The sequence below is a fragment of the Oryctolagus cuniculus genome, chromosome 12 (genome assembly GCF_964237555.1).
Source record: "Oryctolagus cuniculus chromosome 12, mOryCun1.1, whole genome shotgun sequence".
NCBI classification, from domain to species: domain Eukaryota; kingdom Metazoa; phylum Chordata; class Mammalia; order Lagomorpha; family Leporidae; genus Oryctolagus; species Oryctolagus cuniculus.
In genome coordinates, this window is record NC_091443.1 from 30,588,129 (window position 1) to 30,602,214 (window position 14,086).

General features: G+C 40.7%; 1 long non-coding RNA gene and 1 pseudogene across 2 annotated transcripts in view; one reads left to right on the top strand and one right to left on the bottom strand.

Annotated features, from left to right (window-relative positions):
- The window catches only part of LOC138844624 (uncharacterized), a 107,504-nt gene that overhangs the window by 57,936 nt on the left and 35,482 nt on the right, over nucleotides 1-14,086 (bottom strand). The window lies entirely within an intron of this gene.
- On the top strand, nucleotides 2,831-3,808 carry LOC100343494 (MKI67 FHA domain-interacting nucleolar phosphoprotein pseudogene; annotated as a pseudogene).

Consider the following 14,086-nt stretch of genomic DNA (forward strand, 5'->3'; position numbering starts at 1 on the left):
AACAACAAAACAAACAACCCACTTAAGAGATGGGCAAACGGCCTAAACAGACATTTTTCAAAAGAGGAAATCCAAATGGCCAACAGACACATGAAAAAATGTTCAGGATCACTAGCCATCAGGGAAATGCAAATCAAAACCACAATGAGGTTTCACCTCACCCTGGTTAGAATGGCTCACATACAGAAATCTACCAACAACAGATGCTGGCAAGGATGTGGGGGAAAAGGGACACTAATCCACTGTTGGTGGGAACGCAAACTGGTAAAGCCACTTTGGAAGTCAGTCCGGAGATTCCTCAGAAACCTGAATATAACCCTACTGTACAACCCAGCCATCCCACTCCTTGGAATTTACCCAAAGGAAATTAAATTGGCAAATAAAAGAGCTGTCTGCACCTCAATGTCTATTGCAGCTCAATTCATAATTCCTAAGACCTGGAATCAACCTAAATGCCCATCAACAGAAGACTGGATGAAGAAATTATAGGATATTTATAGAATACTATACAGCAGTTAAAACAAAATCTGGTCATTTGCAACAAAATGGAGGAATCTGGAAAACATTATGCTGAGTGAATTAAGCCAGTCACAAAGGGACATATATGTTCTCCCTGATCAGTGACAACTAACTGAGCACCTAAAAGCAAACCCGTTGCAGTGAAACTGACAGTATGAGAAGCAATGACTTGATCAGTCCTTGTCCTGACTGTCCAGGAACCACTTATTATTTTATTCCTTTTAGTATTTTTTCTATTTAATACCATTGGTTGAACTCTTTAATTAACACACAATTATTCCTAGGCATTTAAATTTAACTGAAAAGTGATCCCTGTTAAATTTAAGAGTGGGAATAAGAGAGGGAGGAGATGTATAGTTCGGCACATGCTCACTCAGACTTACCCCTAATGGTAGAGTTTCACTCCCCCTCTTCACAGAGGAACGACACTAGACCCTGCGCTGTTCTTTTGTCTGCTCGACCCTTCCCGGGTTTGCTGCTGGTTCTTCCCGGGTTGGCTGCCGATCCTTCCACCTCCGTGGAAGGGCGGCTCCCCCTGCCACTTTCCCCACTTCCGCGGGGGAGCGGCACACTGCCGGCCAGCTCTCTCGGGGGCTGCTCAGATGTTATCCGGATGTTCCCCTTAGATGTTCCTGGTGCATGTTGTCTCTCTCCTCCTTTATAGTCCTCTTCCACCAATCCCAACTCTGCTACCCACACGCCGAGTACGCTGCTCTCCTCCAATCAGGAGCAGGATCAGCTCCTGCAGGTTATTGGTCGAACTGGAGGCAGCTGTGTAAAAGTTGTTTCCTCCTCTCCCAGCGCCATATTGTGGGAGAGCAGATGCATAGAATAAGTCTTAATTCCAGTAACTTAGTCTAGTCCGAGTTGCTCCCCACAGTAGAGCTAGAAACATGCCAAGGGATTCCAATTAAATGCCATCAAGGTGGCATGTACTAATGCCATCTTGTTAAAGTGATCAGTTTAAGTTCATAATTGATCAAAAAGTTAGAATTAAGTGTCAAAGGGTCTTACATAAATAAGACCAGTGTCTGCTAATAATAATTGAAAGAATTAAAAAGGAGAGAATGATACTATATGGGAAGCAGGATACACAGCAGACTCATAGAATGGCAAATACTCTAAACAGCACTCTGGCTGCATAATCATCCCTTAAAGGCATTTGGAACTGGCTAAAAAGCCCATGAGAGTTTCGCAGGTATGGAAAGCCAAGACACTGTGGCAAAAAAAAAAAAAATGACCTAAATGAAAGATCTCTGTGAGTGAGATCCCAGCAGAAAGAACAGGCCATCAAAGAAGGAGGTACCTTTCTCTGAAGAGAGGAGAGAACTTCCACTTTGAATATGGCCTTGTCTAAATAAGATCGGAGTTGGAGAACTCAAGAGGCTTCCATAGCCTTGGCAGCTCATGACAAGAGCCTTGGGTGATCACTGACACCATAAATAAGAGTGTTAATTGTTAAATCAACAACAGGAGTTACTGTGCATTACTTCCATGTAGTATCTCGGCCCCTAACGTGTTGTACTACATGAATTAATGGTAAAACTACTACTCAAACAGTAATTTATACTTTGTGTGTCTGTATGGGTGCAGTCTGTTGAAATCTTTACTTAGTACATACTGAGTTGATCTTCTGTATATAAAGATAATTGAAAATGAATCTTGATGAAGAATGGGATGGGAGAGGGAGTGGGAGATGGGATGGTTGCAGGTGGGAGGTACATTATGGGGGAAAAGCCGCTATAATTCAAAAGTTGTACTTTGTAAATTTATATTTATTAAATAAAAGTTGAAAAAAATAATAAAAAAGAAACACAAAAAATTAAAAAGTGATCTTATCATAAACTTGCAAATCCTCCCCCTCTCCCAATATACTCAAATGAATATATATATATATATTTAAACCTATATCTCTTCTAAAACTAACTCTATACACTGAGAAAATGCATAAGGTAGGCACCATGGGAGATTCTACAAGAGACTATTCTGCAGCTTCTGACAGCATCGTGCTTACCACCAGTCTGTCTCGAGTAGTATTCCCTTTGTTTGATTCAACCTCTGTTCTTGTATTGTATCCAAGAGTTGAGTACTAACACTCTTTTTTTTCCTCCCTCGGGAATTCTTCCTGCTTTAAGTAAGCAGTTGCAATGAGAAGAATTTCAAGTTTTAGATTCCCAGATAGCTGAAATTTAGTCAAGCAGATTATTAAGACCACTCAAAATTAAAGATATGTCATATCTAATAAATAACTCCATAGTAGATGCTTTTTGCTGTTTTGAGCTTTGTGTAATAATAAAGCATTATGGTGGGTCAGCCTGCACACCTCCGGCATGGCGGACTTCTCCAAACCTGCGGCTCCCATTCTGTCTCTCAACCCGGAGAAAGATGCACAGTTTCGGAAGGAGGTGGAGCAAGTCCGCAAGCGCGTCACCCAGAAAAAAAAGCAAGAAACACTTACTCCTGGAGTAATCTATGTGGGCCACCTACCTCCAACACTTTATGAAACCCAGATTCAAGAGTATTTCTCCCAATTTGGCACTGTTACAAGATTCCGACTGTCCAGAAGCAAAAGGACTGGAAATAGCAGAGGCTATGCCTTTGTGGAGTTTGAGTCTGAGGATGTTGCCAAGATAGTTGCTGATACAATGAACAACTACCTTTTTGGTGAAAGGCTCTTGGTGTGTCATTTTATGCCACCTGAAAAAGTACATAAGGAACTTTTTAAAGCATGTAATGTTCCATTTCGTCAGCCATCACATCCAGCAGTGAAACGGTATAATCGGAATCGGACACTTCTACAAAAGCTATGGATGGAGGAGCAATTTAAAAAGAAAGAAAAACTACTCAGAAAGAAATTAGCTAAAAAGGGAATTGATTATGATTTTCCCTCATTGATTTTACAGAAAGGAAAAATGTTGGAAGCACTGATCTTCAGAACTCTACAAATGGCCAGGTGGTAAATGTACCTTCAAAGAAGAAAACTTCTGGCATACCTAAGAAGAAGAAAAAAAAGACTTCAGGTACTGCTAACACTCCTGAGAAGACTGTGGATAGCCAGGGCCCCACACCAGTTTGTACACCATCATATTTGGAGAGACGAAAATCTGAAGCAGCTGAAATGAAAGATGATGAGAAAGATGATGAAATAGTTTTCAGACAGCCTGTATCTGATGTAAAAGAAGAAACACAAGAGACTCAAACAACTGCACGTTCAGGGAAGAAAAGACGAAGAAAAAGCAATCCATGATTCTGAGTGTATTTTGTATAATATATCTTCTGGAAAATGTGATGATTTTATGACTCTGAGCGTTACTGTGGTGTATTTTGTATAATATATCTTCTGGAAAATGTGATGATTTTATGACTCTGAGTGTTACTGTGATACTACGGAATGCAACCATTGATGGGATTTTTCAGAGGAAAAACAAGCTATTTGATTGCATCACTCAGGAAACCAATCAGTGATTTTGGCTTGTCTGCCCTTGCTAAGGCACAGTGGTGCAGTGGTTGGCTTCATAGTATCCTTGTCGTAGTCTTGTTTTCTTTTTAGCTTTCATAGCTCTCCTTAGTTATTCTGCCTACATAAAAACTGGTCATCATTAAGTTTAAGTACTAGGGGGCTGGCACTGTGGTGCAGCGGGTAATGCAAGCCTGAAGTGCTGGCATTCCATATGGGCACCGGTTCGAGCCCCGGCTATTCCACTTCCAATCCAGTTCTCTGCTATGGCCTAGGAAAGCAGTAGAAGATGACCCAGGTCCTTGGGCCCTGCACCCACGTGGGAGACCCAGAGGAAGCTCCTGGCTTCGGATCAGCACAGCTCTGGCCATTGTGGCAATCTGGGGAGTGAACCATTGGATGGAAGACACCTTTCTCTCTCTCTCTCTCTCTCTCTCTCTCTCTCTGTAACTCTCTGACTTTCAAATAAGTAAATAAATATTTTTTTAAAAAAAGAAAAAAAATAATAAAGCATTATAAGGTAAATTACAAAGTATGGCAGATAAGCCCAGAATCATTTGTAAAGTAATGTGATAAATACTGAGACACCTTTTATTCTATAATGGTCCCACTGAATCATAGAAATATGGTTTCAGGGGCAGGCATTTGGGGTAATGGTTAAGATGCTACTTGGGACACCCACATCTTATACCGGAATGCCTGGATTCAAGTCCTGGCTCTGTTCTCCTTTCCAGCTTCCAGTTAATGTGGTTCAAGTAGGTGGATCCCTGCCACCCACATGGGAGACTAACATTGAGTTCTGGGCTCCTGGCTTCAGCCTGGCCCAGATCAAGCTGTTTTAGGCATTTAAGAGGTAAGCTAGTGGTAGAAGATTCTCTCTCTCTCTCACTTTCACTCTCTCTGTCTCACTCAATGCTTGTTTTCCTGATTTTCAAATAAATAAAAATTAAAAAGAAATATGGTTTCAGAAATTTATCTGAGTTCAAATTTGCTAACAGTTGGTTTAAGAATGTGTATGTGGCACAATTACTATCAATTAATCATGGGAAGAGAAATGCAGGAAGCTTCTAGAAATACTGTTATTTGCTTGTAAGATAAGATAGAGTGAAAAAAACTGGTGTCTTTCTATAACTACATGAACAAAGCCAGCACCGTGGCTCACTAGGCTAATCCTCTGCCTTGCGGTGCTGGCACACCGGGTTCTAGTCCCGGTCGGGGCACCGGATTCTGTCCCAGTTGCCCCTCTTCAAGGCCAGCTCTCTGCTGTGGCCATGGAGTGCAGTGGAGGATGGCCCAAGTATTTGGGCCCTGCACCCCATAGGAGACCAGGATAAGTACCTGGCTCCTGCCATCGGATCAGCACAGTGCACTGGCCGCAGCGCACCGGCCGCGGCGGCCATTGGAGGGTGAACCAACGGCAAAGGAAGACCTTCCTCTCTGTCTCTCTCTCTCTCACTGTCCACTCTGCCTGTCAAAAAAAAAAAAAAAAACTACATGAACAAGAAAATCTGTAGCCCAGTTACAGCCACTTAAAATCATAAAGGGAGTAAGCCTTAATTTGAAGCTGACACTACAGATGGCATAATGGAAAAGCAGAAAGAGACTAGATCTGTGGTGATAATAATGAGCCACTAAAGCAGCTCACCTGTAGCCTATCTCACTTCTAGATTTTCTGTTCTTTGGCATAATAAATTTGCTTATTCTAGTTAATTCAGCACTTCTGTTATTTACAGCCTAAAATCCCATCAAATACCAGCACCCTCGATTTGTAGAGGCCATCTGCTATGTTATTTTAAATATGTATATAATTAAGTTGGTTTATGATGATTTTAAAAACAAAATTTTAAAAATAATAGCAAACTAGCAAAGAGCTCAGCCATGCATAATAAAAATTGCATAAAATAGTGAAAAATGAACACATAGTATAGTGATCAAATATTTACTACTTGATTTATCAAGGCTTTTTATTTGATTCTTCACAATTTTTTTGAAAAGTTAAACATAAAAGGTCTAATAATAAAACTATGTGACAGCTTGTCTCTGTGGAAAAAGCCTTATGGAAGTAAGAGACAGAACAGACCTTTTTGATTTGTACCTTTGCCAAGGCATGATAGCTTCTTACAACATATTTTCTCGTTAAAATTATACAAAGGATCTCAATCCTGAGGCATTAGGAATAAGCTGACTTCTAGCTGGGATTAAAATGAGATTTCTTCCCCTTGGGGAATGGTACTACAAATATGATCAAGTGAATTACTGAAGGATTTTATTAGATTCCTGGTCTGGTCCAGGGTGATAATTTCTAAATACAGAGAATTGGAAAAGGGCAAATGTTTATCTTGAAGAGTAAACTAAAGGGGAATTTAAATTCAACAGACTTTCTTCACACTCTCAGCTTCCACTACCACCATGGACACAGATTCCACAAAGAAGGAAACTTTCTAAAAGACCATTCAAGTAAACTGTAAAATGTAAGATCACAAAAACAGCCTTAATAATCTAACATGTCCTCACCCTGTAAAACACATCACCATATAAAACTAGTCAGGCTCCGTGGTTTCTTACAATCTATTTATTCTTCCATCTTTCCAGTTGTGATGGCTCCTTTGTTTATAATGATATCCCCCTCTCCCTGTCTCTTTCACACTCCCCTCCTTCCTCTCCTCCTTCTGTCTCCATCCTCCATTTCATTTTCCTTCACAATGCATACTCTTCATTTCAGGTCTAATTCAAGCCTGATCTGCTAAAAGCCATGCCTGGGCACTTCTCCCCTCTGGATTCCTATGATGGTCTCACAAAAATATAGAGACAAATTTCCAATAAGGGAACTTTGAATTTGGAGTAAAGAATAGGATTAAGGGACAGGTATTTGGCCTAGTGATTTAAACTTCTGGTTGGGATGCCCACATACCATACCGGAGTGCCTGGGTTTGAATATTGCCTCCACTCCTGATTCTAGCTTCCTGCTAATGTGTGCTCTGGTGAGCACACTATTGAATGTTCAGCAAGAAATGGCCCAAGTCATGGCTCCTGCCACTTACATGAGAGACCTGGATTCAGTTCTTTACCTTCTCACTTCAGCTTCACTCAGCCCCAGGTGTCGCAGGATTTGGGGGAGTAAACCATTAGATGGAAGATCTTGTCATACACTTCCTCCCTTCTATCTGTCTCTCTCTCTCTCTCTCTCAAATAAATAAATAGGACTGCAATGTGCTACATATATGCCCAGGCCACAGTAGACTGTGATATGTCTGGAAAATGAAAAGTTGGGGATTTCATTAGGATACAGAAATCTACAAAGGAGCTGGCAAGCTCTGATTGGCCAGGGGCAGCATTTACTACAGAGAGCTAGTCTTACAGTCACAGCTATCAGTTTTGAAAACAGTTGTTAAGAAGAAAACAGTCTTCCTAAAATTATTAAATGAGCATATTTTAAATGAAATCTAAGAGCTCAATGGAAAAATCTTTAATCCTTTTTCACAGTTATCAATATGGATGTGCATGTATATTTTATCACCAAATAATAAATGAATCAATGAAATTCATTTAGTTTTCTGGATTATTCACATCCTGAGGAAGTCATATCACATATAGTGTGGTTTTTTTTGTTTTTTTTTTTTTTGTTTTTTGTTTTTTGTTTTTTGACAGGCAGAGTGGACAGTGAGAGAGAGAGACAGAGAGGAAGGTCTTCCTTTGCCCGTGGTTCACCCTCCAATGGCCGCCACGGCCGGCGCACTGCAGCCAGTGCACCGCGCTGATCCGATGGCAGGAGCCAGGTACTTACCCTGGTCTCCCATGGGGTGCAGGGCCCAAGCACTTGGGCCATCCTCCACTGCACTCCCTGGCCACAGCAGAGAGCTGGCCTTGAAGAGGGGCAACCGGGACAGAATCCGGAGCCCCGACCGGGACTAGAACCTTGTGTGCCAGCGCCGCAAGAAGATTAGCCTAGTGAGCCGCGGCGCCGGCCGACATATAGTGTTAACAGACTTAAACACAAGGTGGGTTTTTTTCATTGGATTGGCCCACCTGACAGGGTAGTTTCTGAGTAAATCATTTATGACTTCAACATTTCTTACCATTGGACTTTCAATTCTATTTTAAATGGATATGGAAGTAATATTTTTATTTATGTGCTCTGTTTCTACAAAGGAAAGTCTGCATCAGAAAAGTCCAAACATGTCTATTGTGTTCAGTTGGTATAATGAGAAGCTTGATATTTAAGATGAAAAAAGAGTTCAGAGCCCAACTCTGACACTCACAGACCCTGTGACAGCTGCCCTCAATAAGAGTACAGATCTTTATTACTAATATCAATAATAATTTGCAACTATTAAATACTGATTCTGCCATTTAGTATCCTCATGATCTTAAGTGAGACATTTAGCCTACCTCATTTTCTCTGTTTGTAAAATGAATAACATCTGTTCTATTGCCTTCATAGAATTATGAGAACTGAAATAAGATAATGAGTATCACAGTGTTTTTAATGAATACAAAAGCTCCTCAATATATGATGGGTTATATTCTGATTAACTCACTATAAGCTAAAAATTATAAATCAAAAATGCATTGAATACAGCAATCTACTGAACATTATAACTCAGTAAAACTACAACAAAGAATATTTGTTGTCTACTCTCATGATCTTACTCTCAAGCTTGACTGAGAGCTACTGCTTCCTGCCACTACCCAGACATAATGACAAAGGTTTATACTGCATACTATACTGCTGGCCCAGGAAAAGGTCAAAATTCAAAATTGGGAGCACGGTTTCTATTGAATACATATGATTCTTACAACATCATAAAGTCAAAAAAATCATAAGCCAAGCCATCCTAAGTCACACAGATACTATATACCATATCTGTGATAAATTCTAAGAGAGCTCCCAAATACATTCATAAGATTTTTTAAACATAGGGGAGGGGATGGCACTATGGCAAGGCAAGTAAAAGCTGTCACCTGTGATGCCAGCATCCCATATGGGCACTGGTTTGAGTCCCAGCTGCTTTACTTCCAATCCAGCTCCTTGCTAATGCAGCTAGGAAAACAGTGAAAGTTCGTCCAAGTGCTTTGGCCCCTTCACTCACATGGGAGACCCAGAAGACGCTCCTGGCTCCTGGCTTCAGCCTGGCACAGACCCAACTGTTGTAGTCGGTCACTTGGGGAGTGAACCAGCAGATGGAAGATCTCTCTCTCTCTCTCTCTCTCGCTCTCCCCCCCTACTCACTCCCACTCTCTCTGTAATTCTGCCTTTCAAATAAATAAATCTTTTTTTTAAAAAAAGTGCAATTCTATAATAATATCAAATGAACAGTCTAATGTACAATTTTAAACATGATTATAATTACATAAAAAAGGCATTTTATAAAAAGACTATGATGAAACCACCTAGACAGAGTGCCCATAGGCAGCTGGATCTGGGAACATCGCAGCCTATCTGTGGACAGGACAGGCTAATGGGGCAGAGTGGATCCTCTCTACCTTGTGACTGTGGGAGCTTTGTATGCTGAGACTGTGACTGTGCAAGAGGGCTCAGGGTGTTGCTGGGCCTCTGGGCAATCACTGAGAGCGGCTCCACATTCTCAGAGCTCCCTATCTGTAGTGGGTCATTGGTATGGGATCCATGCTCACACTGAGGACTACACAGACTGTTTGTTCAGTTCATGCAATAGTGCAGAATTGCTCCCACTGTGGACTAACACTCAGGCATTGATCACTTTGGAAGGGAGAAGGTGAGGGTGGGATTATGCCAACAGAGGTGATCATACTCCCCTTTCTGCTAACAAGAGATCTAATACACCCAACTTTGGTGTCACTCTGGATACTCACCCCACCCTAGATCACTGACCAGAGCTCCCTGGCCACATCCAGTACATACATCTGAGCATTCACTGAAAGAGCAGACACTCCACTAAGCCACAGAGGAGCAGTTCAAAGATAAAAGCCATCAGAGGAAAAAAACCAACAAGTATTTCCACAAATGCATAAAAATTTATGCATAAATTCAAGAAATAAGAATTAGGAAGACAACATGAACCCCCAAAAGGAACGCAAAAACACCTCAATATTAGAATGTTAAGATAAAGAGATGGATGAAATCCCTGAATTGGAATTCAAAAGATTAAGCATAGGATAATTTAGAAGCAATGAGAAGCAAACTCATGAGTTTAAGAAATCCATACATGACTTGAATGAAAAAGAAGGAGGAGGAGGAGATGGAGAAGGAGGGGAAGAAGGAAGAGTTGGAGGAGGAGGAAGAAGAAGAAAAGAATAAATTAGGAAACCCAGAAACAGTGTTGGAGATTTATGGGATACTATCAAATGACCCAACATATGGGTCTTGGGAGTTCCTGAAGGTGTGGAAAGAGAGAATTGACTAGAAGCCCAGTTTTAGGAAATAACTACAGCAAACTTCCCTACTTTGGAGAAACAAGGCACATAGAACTCTTTATAGACATGAACAGAAAAGATTTTCACCATGACATATTGTAGTCAAACTTTCCACAAAAAACATAAGAAAGATCTGGCATGAGAAAGATGCCAAATTACTTTCCAAGGATCTCCAATCAGACTCATAGCTGACTTCTCATCAGAATGGGAGTAGGAGAGGGAGGAAGAAGAAGAGTGGGAGTGCAGGTGAAGGGAGGGCAGTGTGGGAAGAATCACTATGTCACTAAATTTGTATTTATGAAATGTGTGAAATTTGTATACATTAGATAAAAATTTTCTAGGAGGAAGAAAAGAAAGAGACATGAAGCAAAAAAAAGAATAGAAAGAGAGAGAGGAAAGAGGGAAAGAAGGAAGGAGGGAAGGAAGGAGGGAGAGAGGGAGGGAAGGAAGGGAGGGAGGGAAAGAAGGAAGGAAGGGAGGGAGGGAGGGAGGGAAGGAAGGAAGGAAAGAAAGGAGGGAGGAAAGATGAAGAGAGAGAGAGAGAGAGAGAGAAAGAAAGAAAGAAAGAAAGAAAGAAAGAAAGAAAGAAAGAAAGAAAGAAAGAAAGAAAGGAACGAACCTGGGGGGGATTCCAAGATGGCAGATTAGGGAGAGACGTGGTGTACTAGACTAGGGATAAAGGAATAAACTGTGAAAGAAAGGGGAGTAGGAAGTGCAATTTCAGGGTGGAATTAGAGAGAAAAACACACTGGAAATCCTAAAAAAAAAAAAGAAGGAAGGACCCCATGGACCTGTGTGGAAGGTGCAGATATGCAACACAAACATGGGTGCAACAGAGGACTGCAGCAGCCAAGAACTGAATTAGGCAGCAGCTTGGAGATAGAGGTTAGACCAGACTGCAGAAACCATGGCAATATAACCAGAAGGAAAGCATGGCATGAGTCTGGTCTGGAGCCCAGGGGGCTATTGGTTGCCTACAAACCCAGAGGAAGTGGAGGGGGCACATTGTCTTGCACCAGCTTCCCCACAACATTACCTGCTGCCTGGCTGAGAAAGGGAGAGTGTCATTTTGGGTGCTGGCAGCAGTGGCAGAGCTACATTCGGCCAGTGGCCCTTGTGTACCCAGGATCCAGTGATTCCCCACTGAATTTGAGCCTAGCTGGGAGCCCAACTGGCCAATCAAGTAAGATGGTGAGGTGCCTCCAGATTCCTAGGACCAAGATGCCTAGGCAGAGTTGTCTTGGGGAACATCTACCTCTCTGTTGACTGGGCAGGCTGGCAGGGCAAACAGAAACCTCTGTACCCAGCAACTGTGGGAGCCTCATGTGCTGAAACTGTGGGGACTCAGTGGTTACATGAGAAGGTGCAGGAATAGCTGGTATCTGGGCAATCACTGGGAGTGGCTACACATGTTCACTGTGCTCACAATAAAGACTGCACATATCATTTGTCTGGTTCATACAGTGACATAGAACACACAGGGGGATAAAATATGGACATTAAGATCTACCATGCCCAACTTGGATGTTACCTGGATACTTGCCCCACCCTGGAGCACTGACCAGAGCTCCCTGGCCATACCCACCACACACCTCTTGATATTCATTGAAAAATGCAGTTATCCCACTAAATAACAGAAGCATACCTCAAGATAAAAGCTATCAGATTTTAACATAAAAACTCTTAAAAGTGATGAAGAAGGGCACCATGTAATAATTAAAGGGTCAAATCAACAGGAAGATGTGACTATAATAAATGTATATGCACACAATTTCAGGATTCCTGGCTATATAAAAGAAATGTTAATAGATCTAAAGGGAGACATAGACACTAATACAATAGTAATGGGAGATGTCAACATCCCACTTTCATCAATGGACAAATCAACTAGACAAAATCAACACAGAAACAACAGAACTAATTGACACTATGGACCAAATGGACCTGATATCTATAGAACTTCTCACCCCACAGTTGCAGAAGAAACTTTCTTATTATCAGTGCTTGGAACTTTATCTAGCATATGGATAGACCATATGCTAGGCCATAAAGCAAGAACCAGCAAATTCAAAAAAAAAAAAATCAAAATCACACCATGAATCTTCTCTGACCACAATGGAATGAAGCTGGAAATCAACAACTCAAGAGTCTCTAAATCATATGAAAACACACAGAGACTCAAGGAAATGTTCCTGAATGAACACTGCATCATAGGAGAAATCAAAAGAGAAATTAAAAAATTTCTGGAAACAAATTAAGTTGACAACACATCATATCAAAACTTATGGGATACAGCAAAAGCAGTGTTAAGAGGGAAGTTTATTGCCATTAGACTCCAAATCCCATTAAGTTGGCAGGTACCAAAGCCATCTTACTAGTTAAAGTGATCAGTTTAAGTTCATAACTGATCATAAAGATAAGATTAAGTGTCAAAGGATCACATAAATAAGACCAGTGTCTGCTAATAATAATTGAAAGAATTAAAAAGGAGAGAACAATCCAACATGGGAAGCAGAATAAACAGCAGATTCATAGAATAACAAATGCCCTAAACAGCACTCTGGCCTCAGAATCAGCCCTTAAGGCATTTGGATCCAGCTAAAAAGCCTATGAGAGCATTTCAGGCATGGAAAGTCAAGACACTGTGGCAAAAAATTTCCTACATGAAGAATCTCTGTGAGTGAGATCCCAGCGGAAAGAACAGGCCATCAAAGAAGTATGTACTTTTATCTGAAGGGAGGAGAGACTTCCACTTTGCTTGTGGCCTTGTCTAACTGGTGATGGAGTTTGTGGTCACAAAAGGCTTCCATAGCCTTGGCAGCTCATGGTAAGAGCCTTGGGTGAACACTGACACCATAAATAAGGGTGTCAATTGTTAAATCAACAACAGGAGTCACTATGCACTTGCTCCCCATGTAGGACCTCTGTCCTTAATGTGTTGCACTATGAGAATTAACAGTAAAAGTATTCTTCAAACAGTACTTTATACTTTGTGTATAAAGTATACTTTGTGTGTCTGTGTTGGTGCAAACTGTTGAAATCTTTATTTAGTATAGAGTTGATTTTCTGTATATAAAGATAATCAAAAATGAATCTTAATGAAGAATGGGATGGGAGAGGGAGTAGGAGGTGAAATGGCTTGGAGGTGGGAGGGCAGGTATTGGGGGAAGAACCACAATAATTCAAAAGTTGTATTATTGAAATTTATATTTATTAAATAAAAGCTTTCTATAAAAAAAGAGGGAAGTTTATAACAATTGGTGCTTACATGATGAAATTGGAAAGAAACCAAATAAATGAGCTATAAATGCAGGAGGAAAGAAATAATAGATACATCAGAAATATGAATACAGACCTGCCATATGATCCAGACATCCCACTCCTGGGAATTTACCCAAACTAAAAGAAATCAACATATGTAAGAGTTATCTATATTCCCATGTTCATTGCAGCACAATTCACACTGGCAAAGATATAGGTCAACCCAGATGCCCAACAACTGTTGACTGGATAAAGAAATTATGGTACATATACATATACACTGAGTACTACTCAGCTGAAAAAAATGAAATCCTGTCTTTAGCAACAAAATAGATGCAACTGGAAACTATTATAGTTAATGAAATAAGCCAGTCCCAAAAATAAAGATATCATACATATTCCCTGATCTGAGGTAATTAATAGAGTACTTGAAATGTAATGTATTGGAGTGAAATA